The 25,135-nt window shown below is 43.3% G+C and overlaps 1 long non-coding RNA gene across 7 annotated transcripts in view; it reads left to right on the forward strand.

Annotated features, from left to right (window-relative positions):
- Nucleotides 1-25,135, forward strand: part of LOC108392319 (uncharacterized) — a 153,290-nt gene that overhangs the window by 18,992 nt on the left and 109,163 nt on the right. The window contains exons 4-7 of one of the 7 annotated variants that reach the window (XR_012129303.1): nucleotides 4-209; nucleotides 691-761; nucleotides 1,288-1,415; nucleotides 2,494-7,222. The exons of 5 other annotated variants lie outside the window; for them this stretch is intronic. This is a non-coding gene — a long non-coding RNA (uncharacterized lncRNA). Of the gene's footprint in view, nucleotides 1-3; nucleotides 210-690; nucleotides 762-1,287; nucleotides 1,416-2,493; nucleotides 7,223-25,135 lie in introns of those variants that run through there. One more of the 7 variants, XR_012129305.1, reaches the window with a different exon arrangement.

The raw sequence follows: 25,135 nt of genomic DNA on the forward strand, positions 1-25,135 counted from the left end.
CAGGCTCAGAGTCTGGCTGGCCCCTCCCACTCCCGGGCTGCGATAATAGGTGTGGCAGCCGCCCAGGCCTTCCCGCCATCTTCTCCACCAGCATGTTCTGCTGCTTGAGCAGTTGGCCGCCGCCAGGAGTGTTAATTGGAGAGACATCTGAAGTGACCAGACTGGTTGTGCCATCGCCATGATAGACACACTCCATCTGCTCTAACAAGGCATGTCTCAGTGCGCACATGAGGCCAGCCCTATTCCCGGTGCCCAGGACTTGTTAGAAGTAATAATTCAAAGAAGTTAGATTCATAGGCTTTTAAACTGAAAACTGCCTCAGAAAACATCAAGTCCATGCCCTTTGGTTTGATGAGATGGAAAATAAGGCCTAGCAGTGCCCAGGGTTATGCTCGGGGCTCGTGTCCAGGTCTGTGGACTTGGGTTTTGCCATTTGTAGGTAGGTAAAGTATGAAGCTGGGGCCTGAGCTTCTGGCATCATGAGCTGACCAACATAGTTCCCTGCCCAGATTTGCTCAAACTATACACTAACTGGTAAGTCACTTGAGCTGACGTGGAGTGATATTTTCATTAAACTTACCAGTTTCTTAGAAAGTTTTAACTTAAGTTATCCTATTATCTAGCTGGAAGGGACATTAGAAACATCCAGTCCAGTGGTTTTCTCACTGGTACTTATTTCTTTTGTTTTAGCAGCAAAGCTTTTTTCAGATGATGAAGCTGAGACTCAGAAAGGGGAGCTCTTGGGCAAGTTGACAGAATGAGTAAGTGACAGAGTATGGTTAGCACCAAGCTCTTGGAACCCTAAGTACATATTCTATATCATTTGTCTTACTTGGTCTTCCCAAGCCACCCCCTACCCCACCCCCACCTACCCCTTGCTCCACCACAGGGCGAGGGAGGAGAGGGCTTCCATAATGAGTGTCTGTTTTACTTTAAACCCTAAAATCTTCCAGAATAGACTTCTGGGATGTTTATATTACCCAATTGTTGTATAGCATTTTCTAAATATTTACTCATATTCACGTATATAATCCCCTGTTTACCCTAAAGAATATTGTATATGCCCACTTTTCAGAAGACACACAGAAAACTGAATTACCACATAGTCAATCCAGGGACCCCATCCCCAGGAATTATCACTTATTGTTGCCTTTTGTGGACTGAACTCCAGTGAATAACAGAGAACTGGTTGCTAAGCTGCAGTGTTACAAATAATGTTGCAGCTTCCTTGATTGTAGGGTGATGGAAGTCATTAGAGAGACCAACCCAGGACTTGTAATTAACTAGGAGCAAAAGTACCTGAGGAACCCCAGCAACTGGAGGTCTCAGTGGAGAAGAGAGGGCAGCCTCCCTCCTGCAAGTCACACACCACCACGCTGCCCCATGCCAGCCTCTTCTGATGCCCGAGGTGCTGAGTAAGTATGTCTGGACCAGCCCTGCCTCAAGGACAAGGGGCAGAGCTGTTCGAGGTCTGCAGTGCGGGGATGATGAGATGCCAGTGGATCACAGAGGTGGTGCTAGAAGATCATGGCTATCTGTGGGCCCAAGGCACATACTCCACCTGGGTGGGGGTGAGAGAGGGCCATGCCTGGGGGGCTCAGGACTGGGTCTTCCCCTCCCCCACACATTTGTAATAGGTAAAACCTGGCTGGAGTGATCCTGAGAGGGAGAGAACAGCAGTAGAAAATGTAGCTATCGGCAAGGCTATGGCTTTTTATGGAAAGGGACTTCAAATATATTCTAATTTAGCCCATTTTTGATCATATGGGGATTGAATCACTTGGCCATGACAGCTGCCTGATTCTTGGAAGCAACTAACAACCTTCCCACGATAATAGTGATAAAAATAAGAATAGCAGCAATAATTATCAGTGTAAATATATTAAAATAACTACTCCTAAGCATAATTAACAGATATAAATAGTTTGAGTTGGCTACAATTCTTTACTCTTCATTATTGCATTTGCTTTTCACAAAACCCATAGGAGCCAGGTGGGACAGTAATAGCAATTATACCCATTTTACAGATAAGACTGAGGCCCAGAGACAAGGAAGACAAGGAATGGGTTGCCCAAATCACACCATAAATCAGTAGCAGCCCAGCCAGGATTTAGATTTGGGAGAGTGGAGGAGCAGTGTCTAATAACTTAGACCTGCTAATTCCTAATAAAGAAGAATGCTGATTTCCCTTTGGAATCGATGCATATTTTTTCTCCTTCTGGGTAAAGTGACATTGAAAGGCTGTGGTGCTGAATACAGAGTCAAGAATCCCAGAGATCCAGTTGTGTACGTGGAATGTGACTTGTGAGGGGCACTTTAAAAGGGGCCTTGAGCACAGAGCAGGCAGCATTCACGACTGCCTTACCCTTACATACATGGCAGAAGCCACAGAACCAATAGAGGAAAAGAATTAAAAAGTGGCTGCATATAGGCACCACTGGTATTGTTCTTAAAGGTCACACTTACATTTCTGCTGTTTCTCTCCTCCCTCAGCTCTGATGTGAACTCTTTGATGTCCAGGACATTATCGTTTTCTTCCGCGTCCTTGGTGCCTATTACATTGCCAGGTGCAATAGTTGTTCAAGATCTGCTGAATTCATGTATGTGTAAAGGAATAGATGAATGCATGAGACAGTGGACTTTGGAACTGAAGACACATTGAGTACAACTCTTAATTGAAATAACCTGCTCCTTCCTGCCAAGAATTTGGTCTCTGTCTTCTCTTGGTAGACCACTAATATTTACTTCCATGGAAAGTTTGGTGAGAACAAAAACAGTGTGGAGTCTGAATGACAAAAGATTAAATAATAGCATAAGGCCTGAGGCCACTGAGAGACTGCTTAATAAATGCCACACAGATGCCACCCCCCCACCCCACACACACTTTAGGCCTGACAACATTACCAACTGGATAAAAAACCAGCCACCTGGAATGATGGTGTATCAGTTCCAGTTCACCTGGAGTCATACGTACGACAATTTCAATTTAGTTCTGGGACTTCACCCAAAAGACCATAGATTCAAATTCAGATACCCAAAAGAGGGCCTTTGATTTCAATCCAAAGGTATATTAGGCACCAACATGTGCAAAGCAAGCCCTGTGTCAGGCACCAGGGCATAAGACAGTCAGATCAGCCTTTGCTTTCAAGTAGTTTACAATATTATGAAAGACAAGATAGTACCATGCAAAAAAATAAATAAAGGCTGAGTATATTATTTTCCTCCTGCAGCTTCAACAAATTACCATAAACTTAGTGGCTTAAAATGTCACAAAACTAATATCATGGTTCCACCAGCTGCACTCCTTCTGGGCACTCGGGGGGAGAACCTCTTTCCTGACCTTTTCCATCTCCTAGAGGCCACCTGCATTCCTCGGCTCCTTGTCCTTCTCAAAAGCCAGCAAGTCAGCAGCTTCTCTCCTCCTGGCCCCCTAACTCCCTTTTATAAGGACGCTTGTGATTACACTGGGCCCACCTGGATAATCCAGTATACTTTTCCCACTTCAAGATTCTTAATCACATCTGCAAAGTTCCTCTTATCAGGTACCATAGTCACAGGTTCTGGGGATTAGGACACGGGCCTCACTGGGGACATTTTTTGGTTGACCACACGAGGTAACAGCGGGAAGCTCTGGGAGTACAGAGGGAGCCATGGTGACCTCCAGCAGAGGCTTGGGCATTGCAGAGGCAGCATTCAGACTGATTCTGAAAGAGAGAGAGGATTTTGTAGGACAGGAAGACAGAGGAAATGGTCACAAATAATCTGGTGTGACTGGAATATAAGACACATGGGAGGGAAGCCCTGGGAGAAGAGGCTGATGCTGTCATGCAGGCCAAACTGAGGAAGACTGTAAATGCCACGTGAAACCATTCATGTTCTTTATGCAGAGAAAAACCTGAAAATTTTTTAGAAGTGTAGTTTTTCTGAAAGATCACTCTAGCAACTGCATGAAGGATGTACAAGAGGGCAAGCATGAAGCTATGGCAGTAGCCAAACCAATAGATGACTACCAAAACCATTGGAAATGGTGATGGAAAAGGCGCAGATGTACAGGCACTAAAGTAACTTCACCAGGATTTGATAATTAATTAGATATAGAAGGTGGAAAACCTGGAAGAGACAGAGATATAAATACAATCACTTGAATTGATTCCCCTGTATCGACTGTTAATTAGATGAATCATTAGCCAAAATATCTACGGGAAAAGGAGCAGTTTTGGAGAAAGAAGGGGATGAGTTCGGTTTAGGACAGGCTGTTGAGTCCAAGGTGCCTGTGGAGTTTCTGGGTAGAAATGAGAGCAGGTAGGTGGAATTTCAGAACTGGATCGTATTTGGGAGATCAGGATCCTTTGCATCTGGCTGCCGCTCATTTGTCTGATATATGAGTCACAGCTAACATCAGTTTCTTCAAGTGAGTTGCTGAGAATTGTCATCACATGGCAGAAATTCCAGTCCTGAACACTGAAGGAAGTATGACAAGAATAAACGCAGTATACCCCCAGGCTGGTGATTCTCAGACGTGCCATTTCCACATACTGCAACTGTGGATGCTGTCTTCAAGGAAATGAGAACTGTGCCCCTGTCTATCTGTGGGCAAAGCCAGCCAGCTGGGGCTTAGGCCTGTGAGCAGAGGCAGGAAGAGTAAGAAGACAGCCCTCTAAGGGGTTGACTCCCCTCCATATGCGCATGTCCTGCCTCAGTGACTTATTACCTCTCCTTCCCCTTGGGCTGCTGTTTTCAACTTCCCATCAAGGTTCAGCTCAAATGCCCCCTCCTCTGGGGAGCCTTCCATAGTTCACTTTCAAGGAAATAATACTCTCTCTTTACCATGTGTTGTTATTTTATGATTCTCTGCCTTTGTATCTATTGCTTTTTGTTGTAATCATCTGTGCATTTAAGGCTCCCTTCTTCAGCAAACTCAGAATTTCTGAGAGTGCAGACACTGCCTGACCTATTTCTGTGAGCATGCTAACACCTTACATAATGCCTAGCACACTCCATAAATGCAGAATGAATGTAAAAAATGATTGGTTGTGCACTCTAGCCATTAATACTCTCTTGAATGATAGACTTTGTGTAAGCCTCTTGTGGGCAAGGATTAATTTTACCTAACTCCCAAAGTAACTCCCATGGATACCTTTTAAGTGACAGTAACATAGGCAGTCCTTGGTGAACTGAGCAGTATTGATGGCTTATGGCTCACAGCAGAGAGGCTTCAGATAATGAGACCTGGAATATGCTTCTGTTGATCCAAGATGCCACGGGAGTGTAAGGACAGCTCGGCCTTGACCAGGCGGTGGGAGAGGTATGGCGTCTAAGATCCTGGAGAGGAGAGGATCTGAGCCAGAAGCAGCTAGATTTTGGTTAACTGGGCAGATATGGATTCAGAATTCCAGAGGAAATCCAGCACAGGTCACTGAGTACAGCAAAGGAAGTCTAGTCCTGGGTGCTTGGCCTAGGTGGGTTTCTGATTAGCTCTGTGACCTTGTACAGATTTTGCCATGGCTACCTCCTTCTCTTCATTCACATTGCTACTCAAGTATCACCTTTTCACAGCGTCTTCACTGACCATCCAAGCTTCACCCCCACCACCAACACCTTATTTTTGCTTTGCGGTAGCACCCAAAGAAAACCTGAAATTAGTCCTACGTTTGTTTAGTGCTCACTTCCGGTTTCCCTCCTGGAGTGCAAGCAGATTCAGGGAGGGAACTCTGCCTGTCTGGCTAATGTCAGTAGCCCCGTATTTTGTGTTGGCCATAGTTTAGGTACTCAGTATTTGTTGAGTGCCTATAAGAGAGAGAAACGTTGTGGAGTGTGAAGAGATGATTTCTAAGAAAATTCTGTCTGTCCTAACTGTACAATTGCACATTTCATTCTGTATCCTTCTGATACCCTTGGAAATTCTGGAATGAAATATAAATTTAAGTCCCCATCATTATTATAATGGTTTCTTCTTTGATATATAGTTGGTGGCCTAATGCTTTCTCAAGCCTCTTGAAAATTAGTATTAATAACATCCCTTGTTTTTGGTGAAAACTGTTACATAAAATGCAGTTTCCCACTTCATCCCACAACCACCTATGGGGAAAATATTGTTATCTTATTTTACACCTGAGAGAACTCAAAGCTCTCAGAAGGGTAAAATGATGTGCCCAGGGTCACAGAGCTTGGCTGTGGCAAAGGCTGCAGGTCTCTTGATCCCAGACCTGTGCTTTCCCAAAGACTTCACTGCATCTCAGCCCCAAAAATGATGAAGCTCTGAACTGTATGAGACATAGTGTTTATACGATAAGGTCTCCAGGCTGTAGTCCTGGCATAAGCAGGCTGCTCACTGGGTCATTTAATTCTTCTGCCTGCCAATGCAAGATAATTCCGCTGTGTCCAAACCCTGGACTGTGAGGCCCAGGGACTCTGGTCACAAAGGGAGAGGGCAGCACAGTAGAAAGTGAAAGAGTAGCTACATATCACCTACTTTCTGCTTTTTTGCAGAGCCAGAGAAATAGAGGCTCACAAAAGGAAGAAAATTCCTAGTTCTCCTGAATCTAGATCTTTAAATCATTGAACCCTAACTGCTCAGTGTCTCATAAAGACCCAGGGGCAATTAAAACTGGGTTTTCTGCTTTAGAAAGAGATGAGCCTGATCTGCATTCCCTGAGACATGGTGGAGGGGTCTGAATTGATGAGGCAATAATGGACAAGAGCCACTTCTCTGAGGAGCAGAACGCAATGCTAGGTCCCTCAGAGCAAATCCCACAGCAAAGGTGTTATGGGGGGAGGGGCGTGTTTTGAAGCTGCTGTCCCTTGAAGAGTGTGACAGCCCAAGGGTCTCTGCCCCTAGTCATATGCTGCCTCTGCCTGAGCAAGTGGCAGGTCCATAGGTAAAACTGGCTGGTGTTCCCCAGGGGAACACCTAGCTCAAGAGCCCCAGATCTGCAGAGTCTCCAGGGAACACACGTGTAGAACTTCATTGTCTCTAGACTCACTAAAAAAGACAAGCTCAAGTCTACTATTTTCTCCTCTGTAGAGCATAGCAGGATAGCCATGGGACTTAAAAGTGATTTCATCTGTGACAGATGCTAGCACATTAAAACATATCATTTTATATTTACATCTGTAGCCCCAGACCACTTTGTCAACAAACAAGGCATGAAAAAGGTAACTTCTGATTTTTGGCATTAAACGGTATTTTCTGCATTAGTGATTAAAGCAAATCTATACACAATCAGTGTTTTGCAGTTTATTAAATGTTTTCATATTCATCCTATCACCTAACTCTTCTAACAATTCATGGAGGCTTCAAACCAGGTTCTCATTCAGTCAGTCACCAGGCTATTATCCAGACTTTGCTCTTTGCTAGGAGCTATAATAGGTGCTGGGAACACATGTGCAAAATGTGACAGGATGGGAGACTGAGGCTCAGAAAGCCATGTGCTTTTGCCAAAGAGCACAGAGCTCTTCAGTGGGGGAACTGAAACTCACTCCCAGCTCTGCCATGTGGCGTGGGGCTCTTCCCTTGAGCACACACACTCCATTGCCCATTTCTGCGTACAGGTATTCACATAGATGATCATCCTCTCCTTTCCTCTCTCCCTCATCCTTTTTTCTCCTGATTTACATATTGCTAAATGATGAAATTATACAGTACATAATTCCACCACAATTCTGCTGCTTAAAAAAATTGGGAATGGAGTAATCAGGCAGAAAGGATTCTCAATTAGGCAGTGGATTCTGTTTCTAAAGCAGTAAATGGGGAAGAGATATTTTTTAACTGTCTCTTGAATGTATTGCCACAGAATGATTGCTGCCTCAAAGAGCAGCAGTGTGGCTCTGAATTAGATCCCTGTAAGCTGGTCACAAAGCAGAATTTTGTATCTGAGTTTCCTGCCTGGTTCTAGGCCTTCGGATTCTGGAGGTAACCTTACAAGCTAGGATCTCGAGCAACAAGATGGGCAGTCAAGACCACCACTTAATTCTAGGTGTCTCTCTTCTTTAGTTTTCTTTATTTTAAGATAAGAAACAGGAAGGCCTTTTCAGGATTCTTTGTTCTGGGAAACAGCAGAAGGTGATGGAAGGACCTGAGTTTCCCAGAGCTGGTGCTGAATTCTTGTCCTGCCACCTTCAAGTTGGGTGGCCCTGCAGAATTCCACCTCTCTGAGCTGTAGTAGGCTGATGAACATTAGGTCATTCCAAGCCCTTACAATGATGTGAGGATGATGGGTGGTTATGGTGGGAGCCAGCATACGGGAGGAGCTGAGTGGAATATTCATTCCCTTTCTTAAGAGGGAATGTTCACTATGTTCACCTCAAGGATGGGTGTCATTGGGAGAAGGGTTGGGTTTGTTGAGCTGACATCTTCTCTGTGGCATCAGTGGTTATATCTAGAATCAGTGGGTAGAAATTCAAGTTAATTAAAACTCAGCATAAAAAATGGCTTTTTTACAGAGCTGCTCAACAGAGGTGAGTGTCCCTCATTAGAGATAATCAAGCAATGGCTCAACAAACTTTGGAAGAAATGCTTTAAATGAGATTCCAGCTGCCAGTAAAAGTTGAGCAGTTTGACTCTAGGTCTTTTCCAAAGCTAAAGTTCTGTAATTATGACAGTGGTCACTTGCCTTTTGTAGCTTGAGGGAAAGATTAGTACCTAGTTCATTTCCAAGGCCTTGTCTCTGCCCCAAAGAAAATGAGCCCAGATGCACAAACTTTTAAGATCCTGGTCTTTCTCCTACTGTGCACTGGCCTAATACAAACTGTCTCATTCTGTCTCTAGGACATAATTTCTGGGAGACAGTTAAAAAGAATGATAGGTCATATTTAGACTAACGACAAAAGAGTGATCCTCCTGGCATCCTTTCTTTTCATGCAAAATAAAATATGAAAGATCCCCTAAGTATTCACAGTGGAATAGTGGCTTTACTGATACTTTATTTTCTTGGCTGGTCCCTGGAAGATAAGTCATAAAACCAATAAAGAGGTCACTACTCATTATTTGAAATTCTGCACATTCTGGGATGGACTATCCCTTTGCCATAAAGGCCAGGAAAATCTTCCAAGTGCCTTTCATGGGTTAGCCTCAGCAGGCTAAATGGATTTCATGCCAGACTTTGACTGAAATAGAAGGCATAACCAACCATCTGAAGTCAACACAGCTTAACAACCATCTGAAGTCAACACAGCTTTTCCTATGAGTTTCATTGGCAAGTCTCAGTCAGACTGAGATTCATTCAAAGCCTGTGATGGGAACACTACTGGCAAGAACAATCCTTCACATGGATATGTGCACAGCCGTTATTTCAAAATTCTGTTAATTAAAGATGTATGAATACCCCTGTTTAATAGTTGGTTACATGAATTTCTTGGGAAGATATTATGGATTCCCCATGTAAGAACCAAGAGTATCAGAGATCAGCTACGGTTTACAAAAATCTGATCCAAATGGCTCAGAGAAATCAGCAATGCATCTTTTATTGCAAAGTCTTAGGTAAAGCCAACCCTATGTAAAAAGAGGTAGAAATGGAACCGCTCTCATATATGTACGTAGGAGGCCAGAAATTTGTAGTTGAGGAAGCTGAGACAACCTAGCTAGGGTGTGGTTCATTTGGAATCATACGCTGGTAGGATCAAAACTGAGACCTTTCCCTACTTAGCTGGCAAAGCTTCAAGAGACAGCAGAAATGAGAGGAAGCCCAGTCCTCAGACTCTCCAGAAGCACTGGGCTCCCAACTCTTCAAATGTACCACACACATCAAAACTGTGGGCCTCAGCTTTAGGGCATCCGCTGTACGAGAGTGCAAGAAATGGGGCGTCAGTTATCAGATTTTTAACGTTGACCTGGTCAGCATTCCAGACTGACAGGAACTAGACAACCAGGGAAGAGCACCTTCAACAGCAGAGGAGGCAGCAACCCACCTCAGCCCGCCCCACAATGCCAGACAATGAACACGTATTCTTGAAGCATCTTCCCTAACAGCTGTAATGATACCTTATGTTTGCATTAATCTAGTTTTCAAAGGACCTTTCATGCACCGTTTAGTTTGATCTTTACAATAGTCCTGTAAAGTAGTGGGGGCTGGTGTCATTATCCTCATTTTACAGGAGAAGAACCTGAAACTTGGGGAGGTGAAGTGACGTGGCTGTGGCCAGAGCACAGCTGGTGGTTCCTGAGCATAACTCGGCCCTTACTTCTGCGTGCTTCACTTCCTGCACTATTGTCTCCTGCTTGTTTGGATGGTATGTGGGAAACAAAAGGGAAGATGTTAGAGATCTTCCTAAGGGTGTACAGAGGATAGCTCTGATGTGCTGAGAAGGTTTACATACACCTTTATTCCTCCAAACCAGAGGCAGATGTTTAAAAGGGTATCAATACCCCTAAACTGTGACAACTGTATGGCTCTCATGAAAACTATCATTTCTTGCCCTTTTCCCTAAATATTATTAAAGGGAGAATTTGGAAGAATGTCAGAAAGAGGCACATGGGAGCTGGGATTCTGTGAGACTCATCAATTTTTAAATTTTATGAGCTTCAGTCACATTCTTCTAAAGGGGAATACAAGCCATGTCTGATCTTTCTAGTAGAGCCATGATTCTTGATCTAGTTGGAAGGTACATAACCTGTATTCCAGAAATAATTAGAGGATATATACATATATGAAATTTTACATGCAGACAAGGAAATAGTTTCTAAATGAAGGTAAGGTCTTTTAGTTTTGGACAAACTAATCAATTTATGATATTTGTGTGTCAGTATTAATTTTTATAATATTACATGATACATATTGGCTATTATATGCTAAACACTATACTGAAGCTTTTGAATGAATTAATAATAGTAGTAACAGATCCCATGTTTTCCATATACCACACTAGTCTGGCAGTAAGTGTGGGGACATGATATGCCCACACAGTCCTTTCCTGTTTCTTGTCCATGCCTGCGCACCAACAGTACCCCAAAAAGTCCTCTCAGACTATTGCTGAGCAGCTTGAGGGGGTGTCTTGTGTGCTCTCAGTCTCAGCATCATTTGGAATATTTTATTGTAATCCTTCCAGTTTCTTCTGTGGACTATATGGCAACAGATGCAGGTAAAGTCCTCCATGCTGCTGTTCCAAATTCAAGTGCACATAGCAGTCAAGGTGCAGACAATCACTCACAGCTGCACCCTCAAAACACTCGAACTACCCTGTCTGCCCCTGCTGTGTTCTGCAGGATGATGTCCCTTGGGCTCCTCGTCCTTACAGACTTCAATGAAACCATTGTTACTGATTTATTGTGAGTACCCACCCTTCTGATCTTTGGTGTGCGTGGAGGCACCAGGCAGACCAATAGGCCGATGAGTACAGTCCTCTGAGAGAGCCCCCACCCCTTTCCCTAGGGTCTGTTTCCTGTGGACCTTTGTTGGAGACCTCTACTCTCTCCCATCCTTCCTTCCTAGCAAGTTTCTAGGTCATCACTGCAAGCAGTCAGCTGCTGACCCACCCCACAGACTTCCCAGTCCTCTGCAGACAGACCTCCATCCTAAGAAGAACTCAGCCTAGCTGCCCATCAACACTGCCGCATCACAGATGCCCACAGTACATACATATTCATGGTCCATGGGTAAATTGCTAAATTGTGCCATGCAGGGAACTGGAGAGCACAACTTAGTTGAATACAACTAACTATGGGGTTAGGTTTTTAGGCTGTAAGGTCGAAGTTGCTGCTTCTCTGATCTTGAAAAGATGCAAGAAGCATAGGCTATTCCAGGAACATGGAATGGACATGAGGCTGTACTGTATTCTTCCAAGTATGGAGGCCACCAATGTGACATCCACTTCCATACGCTCAGGCTAAAGACTTACGCTGCAGCTGGAGCCCCAGCTGCACAAGGCCCTCTTGGAGGTGAGTTCTCTTGTCTCCTCTTGTCTCCTTTGTAGAAGCACTACGAGGCCCCTCACCAGACCAGCTGCTATCAGCCCAGCATGCCTGGCAAATATCCTTAGCATCCTGTTTGGAGGTTTTGTTCTTAGAAGATAATGCAGAAACTCCTTAAATGAAGAGATCATTTCCTATGTCTATTTCACAGAGGAAGACAATATTTCAGGGAAGTGGATGTTTTACATCTGCACAGTTTTCCACTTAGCCTCTGACCTCTTCTACCACCACTGTCAATCTGATGACAGCCCAGCTTTCAGCCTTCCGGACAGCATTTTTCTCCAGTGAGAAAAAGTGCACCACAGGAGAGAGAAAGACTACTCAGGCCAAGACCTTCTCCTTCTCTGTCTCTGTGAGCAAATGGTTGCAGCATGCCATTGAAGAGAAGCTGAAGAAAGATGGAGAAAGGAGATGTGTGTGTGTGCATGCACATGTGTGGAGCTGTGTGCCTCTTGAAACCCTTGACCTCTGCTGACGCCTTCTTCTTGGTGCTTCTACAGGAGTTGAAATTATTGCTTAGGAATCAGTTCTGAGGTCACAGTTATGAAAACAATTCTGTTTTAAAATACCGTATGATTTTAAAGTTGGATTTCCTCTAATCTCTAACTACTAACAGACTAAGTGAATTTATACAATCCACTGAACTCCTTCTTTTTTGCATAGATGAGAAAAATGTATTTAATCCACAAGCATGCATGGAGAAGCCACTCAATGACATGCTAGTTGTCATGTGTGTGGAGAAAGATGGAGTTAGGAGACAAGCAAAATACAAGTCCTTTAGATCAAGTTCTTACCAGACTACTTAATCCATAAAACTCTCCTGTCCTGGCTTGTGGGATGCCATTTTCAGTCTCCATTACCAGGCCCTACCTAGCCTCTCGCCCAAGCCCACCCTTCCCTGCACTGTCTCTTCCACTGTACGTACGCACACACTTGCTCTCCCTCTCACGCCACCTTCTATATTCTTACTATCCTGAACTACAAAGTACACGTGCTGTTTGGAGTTCCTGATGTTTTCCTATTTCTGCCCCCAAAGAGCCACTTCTCTCATGTTCATAGCATTATCACAGTTATAATTTTATCTTTATTTTTATCTTTTAATTAATGACTGGCCTACCTACTTGACTGAAACTTCCATACAGACAAGACTCACATCTTCACCATTCTACCTGCAGAGCCCAGGCACTTAATATTTGTTAAATGAATGAATTAATGAACATTTCATTTCTACTCTATTTCAATATATTTTTCTTCAGGCTTATTTAGCCCAATTGCCTCATTCTACAGAGGAGAAAACTGAATTCCTGAGAGAAAGAGATTTGTTCAGCATGATATACCATGCCTTAGAGGCTGAGCCAGAACTAAAAATCAAGTTTCCTGATTCCTAGGAAAGAGTCCAGGTTCTTTCCATGCTGCTCTTTTCCTTTTGGGGTATAAGTGAAATGACTACCAAATAAAAAGAGAGGGAACTTTCTTAACTGAAATTTTGGTCATAGAAACTCCTACTGGCTTGGTCGCCAGAAATTAGCTTTCCCTAAGATATCTCCCCTCTAGACGTGGGAGTCGCCAAAGAGGAGATTCATATGGATCCACAAAACAGAGTGTCAGCAGCAACGCATCAGCCCTGATCTTTTGTCTCTACTCCCAGTTGCCCATAACTCATTCCTGCAGAATCAAGTCTGGAAACCTCACTGCTTCCATCCACCATTGCAAGACATCAAGTTTAATGTTGAGGCTTCTGTCTCCAAGGTTTCCAATCTGCAGGATGTGACACTGGTCCTGGCTTCCTGGAGAAGGAAGGGAAGCATCTCCCCCGGTCCCCACCCCCACCCCCATGGCCTTACATACTATTCTCTGCGCACATTCACACAAAGGTTTTCTTAAATTCCCCAGATGTGGACAGCCTCAAAACCTTCTGTCCACTGGACCCACAAACCAGCCCGAGGACCACTGAGGGACAGCAGGCACCACTGACAACTGAATCATCTTCCTCAGCACAAGCCCGCCACCACATCTACGAAGGGACACCAATGAGGACTGGGGCTGGAGGGTGGGATGTGGGGTCTACACCCCTTAGTCCAGGCTCAGCAGTCAGATATGTCAGTATCTGGGCTGAGGTAGGGCAGAAACGTAGATGTTCACACAGCAAAGCCGATGACCATCTTCTTTGTAACAAAGGCACTTTTGCTGTATTGAGAGCATCCCAGGTAGAACTGCTTAATGCCTGTCAGAGTTTCCTTTATAACATTATATCTGTTTGTATTTCTCACTGAATGCAGCCCACTGTGCTTCTCATGGAAGGCCCTATGCTGCATCTTTTCATCTTATAGCACATCCTGCCGACTAACTCAATGGTTTTGATACCGTGGATTTTGTCCAAAGAATAGTTGGTGAAAAATCATAGGCCAGTGTAAAGGAGGGTGAATGGAACAAAGCCTGACTTAGCTTCTCAGAGCACAGTCCTAGTGGGGATATGGAAGCTCTCTACTGTTTTCTCTGCTCGTTAATTTTTTTCATTTAGTAGGATTGGGGCTAGGATCTGGGGCTACCTAGATAAGACCCAGGTGTTGGCCTTAAGGTGCATACATGTTCCCACTGCACTAGATACATAGAAAGAGGAATCATCTAGCATCTAGCATGATACATGCTGTGCAGTGCTGGCCACTGGGTTGTCTGGGGACAAATACTTAGGATCCAGGTATCAGAAGAGCACACGTCAATGCCAGAAAGATCTACAATAGAGAAATACCAAAACAGGAAGTAGGATATAATCTGGACAAACCAGAGCCAGGTAGTGGAGTGTGGAAGCAGATGGCTAAGTAGGACCAGACATTAGTCAAGATAGCCAAATGATACGCATTTGGGTGGAAACAGAACCATACCAGGAGAAAAGAGAGAGGGCATGAAAGGATCAGAGCATCTACAGCACAGGCAGCCCCTGGGAAAGCTGGACTGACACAGCCAGGAAGCACAAGGTGCAGCTCAAACCTGCCGGCCTGGCAGGCACTGTGCTGCTGGGGATTTGATGAGATCCCCATTTTACAATGTCCTGATTTGGGGGGACCGCTAAGTAACTGGATCAAGGTCTTATCAATGAAGATTTAGGGCTATAAATAGGGTCCCAGATGCCACAGATGCTCCCCGTTCTCTGCGGACTCCCAGCTCTGCAGAAGACAAGGCACAGAGCGCTCCACTCAGAGCTACGGATGTGGTGGGGAAGTGGAAACCAAGCCGACATTTGGTGTGTTGTAGCATTCCCAGCTCTGGTTTAACACAAGCGATGTGTCTCACTCACAAGCTGGCACTGAGATCTCATTTACATTTAAATAAGAGGCTTGTTAGTGCCAGCAGGAGGGCGCTGTCAATGCCAAGCCTGGCTCAGGATTCCTGCCAAGGAGTTTCTAAGAGCATCGCTCTAGGAAACTCCCCCAGAAGAGAAGCGAACATGCCTTCTCATTAAGACAACTCCACCACAGTGGCATTTGCCTCAGAGCGGTAAGCCTTTGGCTGGGGCTGGAAGCAAGTTGTCGAGTCTTAGAAAGTCATCTGGTGCCAAGACAGTCATTTAGTTCAGTTTGGTTCAAAACACACTCAGAGACCACCTGGCACATGTAAGGAGGCCTGGTCAAGAGGGCGGCAGGCTCATTCCTGACCTCTGGCCCCTCCATCATGTTGGAAGGACACGCTGAAGACCATCTCACAACATAAAGAAAGGGAGGACCTACTCCATTGTTGGGCAACTCTTCCAGGCATTAACAGGAAATGTGTGTGTCTGCTGTGAGGACGGTGTGCTCAACTGCGACAGATGACAAGCAGAGAACATTGAGGAATAGGTGGGCTGTTTATGAAAACCTCAGCAGTGATTGGCGTTCTGATAACCTGGAGTGTGCCCATCCAGTCTAAAGGAGAATGCACGACCCAGCAAAGAAGTGATCCTGGATGTTATAAACATGGGTCTTGTCCTATGTAGCTTCAAAGCCGATGGGATAGTCAGATAATTAGCCAAGAATTGCAACATGGTTCATAGGCTCTATCACAGGGAAGTAGAAGCTGCTGTAGAAACATATGGAGTGATGGGATATGTAACAGAATTTAACAAAAGTTTTGATGTTTAAGTTCAACATGAAGGATGAGTACAAGTTACCCAGGCAAGGATGAGAGGGGAAAAAGGCAAGAACAGGAGCAAAGGCCCTGAGACAAGATAGAGAGCAAAGTACATTTGAAACTTTAAAGAAATTTTCTATGGTGGAAACTTAATGTCCAGGGTAGGGAAAGGATAGAGAGGAAAGTGGGAACTACATTATAAATATTTTCAGTCCAAACCATTGAAAGGGTTTAGATTTTAACTTCAGAGAATTGAGCTTAGGCAGAGGAGTAACAGAATCAGGCTGAGTCTTCTAAAGTTTAAATACCTCCAGTTCTGATAAAAGAGGGAGCCTGGTAGACAGAGAGGAGCTCAGGACTTGGAGTCAGAAGGCAGTGGGCACTGGTCACAGCTCCACCACTCTGTCATTTGTCTCACCTGCCCCCGTCCTCAGCCTCTTTCCATCTTGTCTTTTCTTTGTTAAATGGGAAGAGCATATACCAGTGTTAGTAAAATAATGGGAGCAAGAGAACTGTCATACTCTGTTGGTGGTATGGTAAAATAGTAAATTCTTATTAAAATCTAATCAGGACTACATGGCAATAAATGCCAGAAACCTTAAGAATGTGAATTCTTTCGGACCTACAATTACATTTCTAATATTTAGCTTAAATCAAAAATTAAGTATTTTTTGCCAACATGTAACCACAGTGGTATTCAAGGTAGTACTGCTTATAAGAGCCCCCAAAAAGTATAATTTAAGTCTCTGCTGATGGGTATTCCACAAGCCTTTTAGCCTATTGAGGTCATTTTGGCCATAACAGTTAAACAAGATTGGCTCAGACACTCATCCTGTATGCAGGGAAGACCCTATAACCCCAACCCTAATACATCTGGTGATTCTTATTCTCCTCGTTGCCTCTGCCTCCAAAATCTGTTGAATTCTCCATCTCCACTCTGTATTTTGACCTTCCCCAGCTGTCCTTTTTCTGCAATGCACCACTCTGCATGGTACAGTCTACCCCAAATACCCTTCCCTCCTCCACGTTTCTTGGCCACAGATAGCGTGTGGTGAGATTTTATTAAGGGTTTGACAGTGAAGGGGTTGACATCCAGCAGGGAACTACCTTTCTCAGCACAGTCCCTGCCCCCATTCTCAGCCTCTTTCCATGTAGTCTCTCCTTTGTTTTCCAGGACCCCTCATTCTCAGCCTTCTTGGCTACCCACCCCTAGGGTATTTTCCTTCCCTTATGTTTTTCAAATTCAGCTGCCTCTCTACTTCTCAGTTCCTATGCCACCCTGAGCAGATGCTCATGAACAGATCTTACTCAGGAGCACACCCATGAACAGCACAGAAGAGTCTCACATTTCTCTCCTTTTCTTGCTCCCCCATGATCTCCATAAGTGGAAAGATGCAGCATAAGGATTTATTTCCCCATTCATATGCATCATACCACCCTCTTCCCGTTTTAGAAGGCAAAAGAGGCACAGTAATTTTGCTTTGGTTTTAATACACTTACTGCCCTTAGGAATAATCTCAGTGTCCCCAGATCAGAAATGAAATAAACCATGGTACAACCAGGCAGTGGATCCCAGTGGAGAGGTTAAGGTGATGCTGCGGAACAGGTTTCAACATGGGAGAATTCAGGATCCATGGTTAAGTGGAAACTGAAAATACAAAACAATATATGTATACTACCAGTTCATTAAAATATGTCTGTTTACCTGTATGTTTGCAGGAAAATAAGATGGGAAAATGGCACCGGTTATCTCTAGCGCAGCTGTTCTCAGGGGGAGGGATTTTGCCACTAGGGGGCATGTGACAATGTCTGTTAACATTTTTGATTGTTCAGTGGGGTTGCAAAGTCTTCCAGTGGGTAGAAGCCAGGGATGCCGCTCAACATGCTGCAGAGCCCAGGACAGCCCTCACAACAAAGTGTTATCCCGTGCAAAATGTCTGTGGTGCAGAGGCTGAGAGACCTTCCTCTACATCATAAGCTTATGGAGTACTAAAACTCTTTTTTTTTTTTTTTTTGCTTGTTTTTATTTTCTGTTTTCTTCAATGAGCATATAGTTCATGTGTTGCTGTCGTTTTTGAAGATATTAAGTGAATGCTTCTGAAAAACATCTGGGTCAAATGCCTATATTTTTCCTATGAGATAACTTCTGTGAAAGCACTTAGCCTGGTGCCTCAGGTCTCCTCACCACTGTGGTGACTTTCTGTAAACCCACACCTTTAAATTGAGACCAAGATGCTGGAGACCTGATACCGCAGAAGTAGCAGATGACTCTGTGCCCAGCTGTGCTCTGGTTATTCTCCCTATGACAGCCCCAGCCTCTGGACAGAGTCATCCCACAGCCCACCCAGGGAACTTGCTATCCACTGAAACTCTTTGTCACCGATGTGGTCCCAAGGCAAATTGTCAGAACCAGAGGTGGGGCAGGGAGCCTGTCCACACCGCAGGTAGGATGCCTGTGTGCACCCGGAGTTGCTGGCTACTCATCTTCCCACTGTGGCCGTGTCTTGGGACACAGTTGCCTTGGAGAACCTTTGCAAAGGAACAGTTCTTGTGGTAATCAAAGTGTGTTCAATTGGAAGTTTAATTATTTGAAGAAGTAGTTTATTGCCCCACAGACTCCTCTGCTGTGAACATTGGACCTAATTAGTAGCTGGAATAGTGATGATTTAGCAGAGTCTCTGCATTTGATGGCTGTGGTTTCTGGGCCACCAAATGCAGTTGAAAAGAAAAAGGCAATACTATCTGCCATGCAGTGAGTCCTTCTTCCTCGTTTCCGGGGAGCTGAAATGACTTGTAGGGGCTGGTTTTTCATTTAGCCCTAAAACTGGTGGAAACTCAGGGGTTATAGAAATGACACCCTGGAAAGAAACCACCTAAATCATTGACAATGGATCTCAGAGAGGGGAGATTTTCCCCTTTGCCCAGGGATAGCGGGCTTTCTCAGGAATGTAGCATGGGACAGTCCCCATCCCTTCTGCCACCGGACTGGCTGGGGGAGAAGGGAAGCTTAGGCTGCTGACTGTCCAGAACCAAGTCTAAAGGTGAAGACTAATGGGACCATAGCCAGAAGGAGTTGCGTGAGGCAGGAGGTGACGTCTTCCAAGATTCTGGAAGGAGGGAAGGAGTGGAGGAAATATGGGGACTCCATTTGGTCTGGAAGGCTTGGATTAGACAGTCAGAGGAAAAAGACTTCTCCAATCTTCCAAAGGTACATATAATGGGTGTCCTTCCTCTGTTTTCTCTTTGGAGACATTCCTGAAGTTTCAGTTTTGCTCATTTCTCCGTTTTCTCTTGGACAGTAGTCATCACCAATACTGTCTCCAGTGATCTAGTCCACATGAAACAAAGCTCTGAATCTCTACTCTCTGGAAACAACACTTATTTCCCAGAAGGCAGAACTAAGAGGAACAGCCTACAGGGAGGCCAAAGAAACTGCTGGCAGCCCCACGGTACGAGGACTTGTTTTGGAAGGAACAGAGCTCCTGGGCAAGGAGAGTGTTCACACCAGGCCCGAACAGCGTGGTGCAGGTGTCACGGTGACACTGCAAATCCCAGGATGGGCAGGGAAACAGGTGGCTCCTCACTCGGCGCCTTGGATAAGGTCCTTTCTAACTTGGGTTTCAATATTCTGTGTTGCTTTTATGAAGAACACAAAACAACAAAAACAACAAAATGAAACGCTTGAGAAGTATTTTTTGCCTTCCATTTTTTTCCCTCTCTTAAGTGGTTGTGATGTGCAGGAAGTCATTCTGTCCAGACAGTGACATGTGACAACAGCCACAAACTTTTCCATTCTACTGAGTCAAAAAAAAAAAAAAGTGCCAGAGGAAGTAATATTAGTCAGTACTTAGTCACACTGGAAAACAATAGGATGGTTCAGTTGGCTTGACATCACACATTTGCATCGGGTTATAGCCAAGTGAAGTCCTTTCTGTTGGCAAATTTTATCTGGTGTTTGAAGGGACTGAGTCCTCCCTCACACTTGTGTTACAGTAAAGAATACAAAATGGTTCTTCACAGGCCCTGAGGGAATAAGTTTTCCCATAAAAACTTAGAAAAATTTTAGAAGAATAAAAATGGAGTTGAAAATCTCTCAGAAGCAAGAGAGGACAAGTCTATACTGATTAGTGTTCCTCTCTTCCTGGAGAAATATAATTGTCTTCCTCTTACTCTGCAACCACCTCACAGTCTCCATGTCCCTTGGGGACAACACCAGAAAGACAGCACATCTTAACCCTGACCACCCCATAGAGAAGCACCCATTCACTTCACCTCCACTTAATATGCATTTATTCAAGCCTGTTATACACCTGGATCCATGCATGCAGAGGTGAATAAAAAATTTCTAAACTTCAGGGTTTAATCTAGATGGACATTTGACTTTTCTCCTAGAAGAGTATATTTTAGTTTGATATAATAAATATCCTAATACAGGTCTCCTTAAAGTTGGATGGACTTACATATGTAACTGTGACAAACACCATTGGAAGTCAAGGAAAGGAATGACATGGGGTCTGGGTCTTAGAGTATGAGTAGTGTCCAAGGTAAACAGAGCCAGACAATAAAGTGGAGAAAACAGGTGGTATTCTGTAACAAGTGACAGTAGGGGAACGGGCTGCTCTCCATTTGCATTTCTGCATTCTAAAGGGAGAATGAGGCAATACAGATTGGAGTGGGCAGGGGCTCCACAGGAGTCAAGGAAGTGAAAAATTATAGAAAGCGAAGACAGGGTTGGTCAGAGTAAATGCTGCTAGGCCAGCTGTGTCTGCTAGCTGGCAATCACTTTTGGATTCTGTCCTCCCACAGAGTCTGGGAGACAGAGACCTCATCCTTCCTGATAATTACATTTCAAAGGAATGGCTTTGAAGTCCTTGAGAATGACATTCCTGGGCTGTAGGAGACACAGACATATATATCACTAAGGGACAGAGGAAGGATTTACAATTAAAAGTTTTTTGTTTTGTTTGCATTTTAGAATAATAAATGCTCTAATAAGAGTGGGTCAGAGACCTATTGTCAGGTCTTGGCTAGAATAAATGGTAAATTCTCTTAACAGCCTTGAGCTTCTTCAGACAGGAATTCAAAGGAGGGCTGGGTAGTCCCAGGGATGTGGCCTTGGGCTGCCAGCAGCCACACTAGGGTTGGTCAAGTCTCTTGGCGCACGAGTTTGGCGGGAGTCCTTATGTGCCAGAGTTCTGGTGAGGTTCTCAGTGGGGGCCAGACAGGAAGGGGAAGGGGCAATCTAAATGCAAAGAACTGAGTGCAAACCATGGAGAAGTGAAAGGCATGGTCCAAATGCTGCATGGTTTAATGGATGGCATGTTGGAGGAGTGAGAGTAGATAAATCTGGAAAGATAGAGTCTTCAAGGTCCTGCCAAGGAATCTGAATTGTATCCGGGGGGTGACGGAGGGACAGTAAAGGTTAGGGACAGAGGAGCAGTGTGGTTGGACTGTGGCTGGAAATAGGCGGGCTTAGAGGTAGGGCTGAGGAGGGGAGTTCAGGAAGGCTGAGACAGGGTGCTAAGTATGGACTGTGGTTTCCTGAAGGATGTGTATGGAAGAGTGCGTGAAGTGGGAGAGATGGGTGTTAAGAAGAGTGAAGGGCCAGGATGTGGGGAGCCATTAGACGAGGAAACGATGGGGAGAGATTTGAGATAAAATTGAGGTTTGGGACCTACGTGAGCAAAAGGATATGGTAGGCTTTGTTGACATGACCATTCTGTTTGTTTTCCCTTCTTCCTGTTTACCTGGCTCATTCCCTATGTAAGAGAGTGGGAGGCTCTCTGACCTGAATTTAGGCATCTTGTTATAGTCACTTCATGGAAACATAGTAACCTGCAAACTATGTCTCAGCAGAATCCTCCATGACTGTTAGCTTTACATCATCACAGAGACATAATGAGTATTTGATTTCCTTTCTGAGCATAATAGCCAGGGCAAAAGAGGTGAAATGCTTTGCTTTGGATGTGTATCTGGGGTGAAGTTGAAAGAGGACCAATTTAATTTCACTGGATGATAATTTACTTAGGGTCTGTGGTGTGCCAGGCTGTGCTGGATACATTAGGGAATCTAAATTAATAAGACCATTTTCTTCCCAGAAAAATCATGACAATTGTTTGGGTATGCAGACATGGACACAGCTGAGGAATGTTGGTATGCTAGTTTGTACTGTAATGGGATCCTGGAAGAGGGAGTAATCAGTTTCGATAAAACAAGCAGTGAAGACTTCTCGGAAGAAAAGTCTTACTAGAAGATGCTGGGGGCAGAGAAGTGTGGAAAAAGGCAGGGGATGTATCCTGTAATTGCACAGCCCACACTGAGGGCTGTGTTCCCCATTTCCCATCTTTCCACTTATCCTCAAGTACATTTACTAAAGAAGTTACTTTTAGGATTTTGTATAAAAAATGGTGAGAAGAACTGGAGCCTCCCTCAGCTCTTTCCAAAGGCAGCCTTGATCTCAGATGCATCAGTCCTGGAGATACATTGAGCACTAGACTTTGCCCTAGAGTGGAAAGTAGAGTTATGAGGGAGCACTTCTTCCTTTTCTATTTTAACTATTATATTATGAAATATGTGATAGCTATTTGGCACATATTGTAATATATAGTAATAAAATGAATGCTTATAAACCTGCAAACCTGCAATTCCACTGAAGAAATCTAATATTAATAACATCACTGAAGATCCCCTATATCTTTCACTGATCACATCTCCCTCCTTTTATGCTATATCCCCAGGATATGTATATATAGAGATATGTATAAATCCTTAGACAATAAAGATTTGCTTGTTTTTAAGTTTTCAATAAATGATATAATGTGAATATATTTATTCTTTTATGACTGTTCTTTTCCTCTAATGTTACATTTCTGAGAATTGACTTTGATTTTTTCAAACAGTGCTCATTAATTCTGTTATACATTATTCTATTATAGAAATATTTTAATATTTCCTTAGCAGTCCTCCTTGGACGGACATTTGTGTTATCTTTAGTTTTTTCTTGTTATAAACAGTGCTGTGTATTTTTGTACATGCCTATGGGGTTCATGTGCAAGTGTGGAACTGTTGGTCACAGGATGTGTATATCTTCATTAGGTAATGCTAAAGTATTTTCCAAAGTGATTTTAGCTATTTACAGTCTGACTAGTATTACAAATAAATAACCTTTGTTTTGTAAATGAATAATTCTTTTATTTATAACTGAAAGTGCATCCTTTAGAATTTCTTTTATTTAGGGTCTATGGACATTAGGCCCTCTCAGTTTTTACTTATTTCTAAATATCCTTGTTTTTCCTGAAATGGAAATTATAGATAGAACACTTTTCCTACTCTCTTCTACATTATCTCTGATAACTTGAAATTATCAGACTTTGAGATTTTTGCTGATCAGATTGGTGTAAAATGGTAACTCAAATTGGCTTTAATTTGCATTTCCCTAGTGATGCAATTTTGTATGTCATTAGCCATGTGTTTCCTCTTCCATGAAATGCCTGTTCTTGTGCCCATTTTTCTATTGAATTTCCTTTTTTGAGGAATTCTTTGTATATTCTGGAAAGTCATCTGGTTAGTGTTATGTCTGGCAAATACCTTTTCCCAGCTTGAAGCTATTGTAGGTCTTTTGATTAACTACCTTTGTTAATTTTATGGGGGTCTAAGTTAATTCTTTTATTTACAGCTTAATATGTTTTTTTAATTTTGTTCAGGAAATCCTTTGCAATCTAAAGGTCATAAAGATTTTTTAAGAACTTTTGCCTTCTTGACGTAGGTGATTCACTATCGAGGTGATTTCTGCATAGACAGTCTTTACTCAGTTAAGGAAGTTTCTTTCTATTCCTAGTTTTCTAAGGGGTTGTTTTTTATTATAAGGGTTTTTATTTTATTATACTATTTTTCTACATCTATGAGATGTATTTTTTTATTTTGTTCTGTGAAAGTGAGTTTTATTAATACACTTACCCATGTTTTACTACTTTCCTACTCCTGGGATAAACCCACCTCACTTGAGATTGAACCACATTGTTGCCATTTTCTTTGCTCACCATCCCTGTTACATCATGGATATTCCTTCTTAGTCTATTTTCTTTCTTCCTGAAATATATCTTTTAAAACTTATTCTAGTTAGGGTCTATGGATACTAAGCCCTCTCACTTCTCATCTACTTCTAAATGTCTTTATTTTTTCTAGAAATGGAAATTACAGTTACGACACTTTTCCTACTCTCTTCCCAATTATCACATTCATTGGTACAAAAGCACTGGACTGAGGCGGGAGGCCAGAATTCAAGATCCAGCCTTGCCAGTCACTTATCTTGTGGCTGTGAGTCAATCCCTTCATGTCTTTAGGATGCAGTATTCCTCTCATCAGATGGAGCACAAGTTCTCTAAGGGACCTCCTAGTTCTCACATTCTATGGGTAGGATCGAATGAATATGCAGCATCGGAACAGAGCAGAGGGGGCTGAAGAACAGAAGTGACTCATCTGAGAAAAATAGGGAAAAGGATGACAAGCTTATATGTTATATGCCCTCCTTTGTTTACAACTTCAAGAGGTTATGAATATCCTGAGTACCAGGAATTTATCTATCATTTGTTTATTCAAAGATTTATCTTGTGTCTGATGCCTTTAAAAATGGTGGCCTCTTGCATGTGTGAGCATCTGCAGTGCTCAGATTTCTCAGCATTAGCAGGCTGAAACATGACGTTGGGGAGAGAAAACCCAAGGCCTGAGTGGGAAAGAGAAGGGATACTCTATTCTGAATTTCATGAAAGGAGTTTCATGGACTGCTAGTTCTAGGCACTCTTAAGGGTTAGTGGACAGATGACTGGACTGGGTGTCAGAACTGAGCGCTCCTGCAGATCTGTTATTTTAAAAAACGAAAAATCAAAGTATTTAGTGAAGGAGTGGATGTTCCTCGTGGGTTATGAACTTTATTTATTGCATTCTCAGCATTTTATTCTGTGAAATGAGGGTAAAGTAATTCTAGATCACAGAGCTATTAAAAATGATGTAATGAACAGCAAAAGTTTTGAAAATGCTGTTACTCTATGTGTCTGATTCTTCTCTTCCTTCCCCATAGTTATCTCTATCCATATCTATTAACTCTACTAGACTATAGATTTATTGAAA

Source organism: Manis javanica, chromosome 3, assembly GCF_040802235.1.
Source record: "Manis javanica isolate MJ-LG chromosome 3, MJ_LKY, whole genome shotgun sequence".
Lineage (NCBI taxonomy): Eukaryota > Metazoa > Chordata > Mammalia > Pholidota > Manidae > Manis > Manis javanica.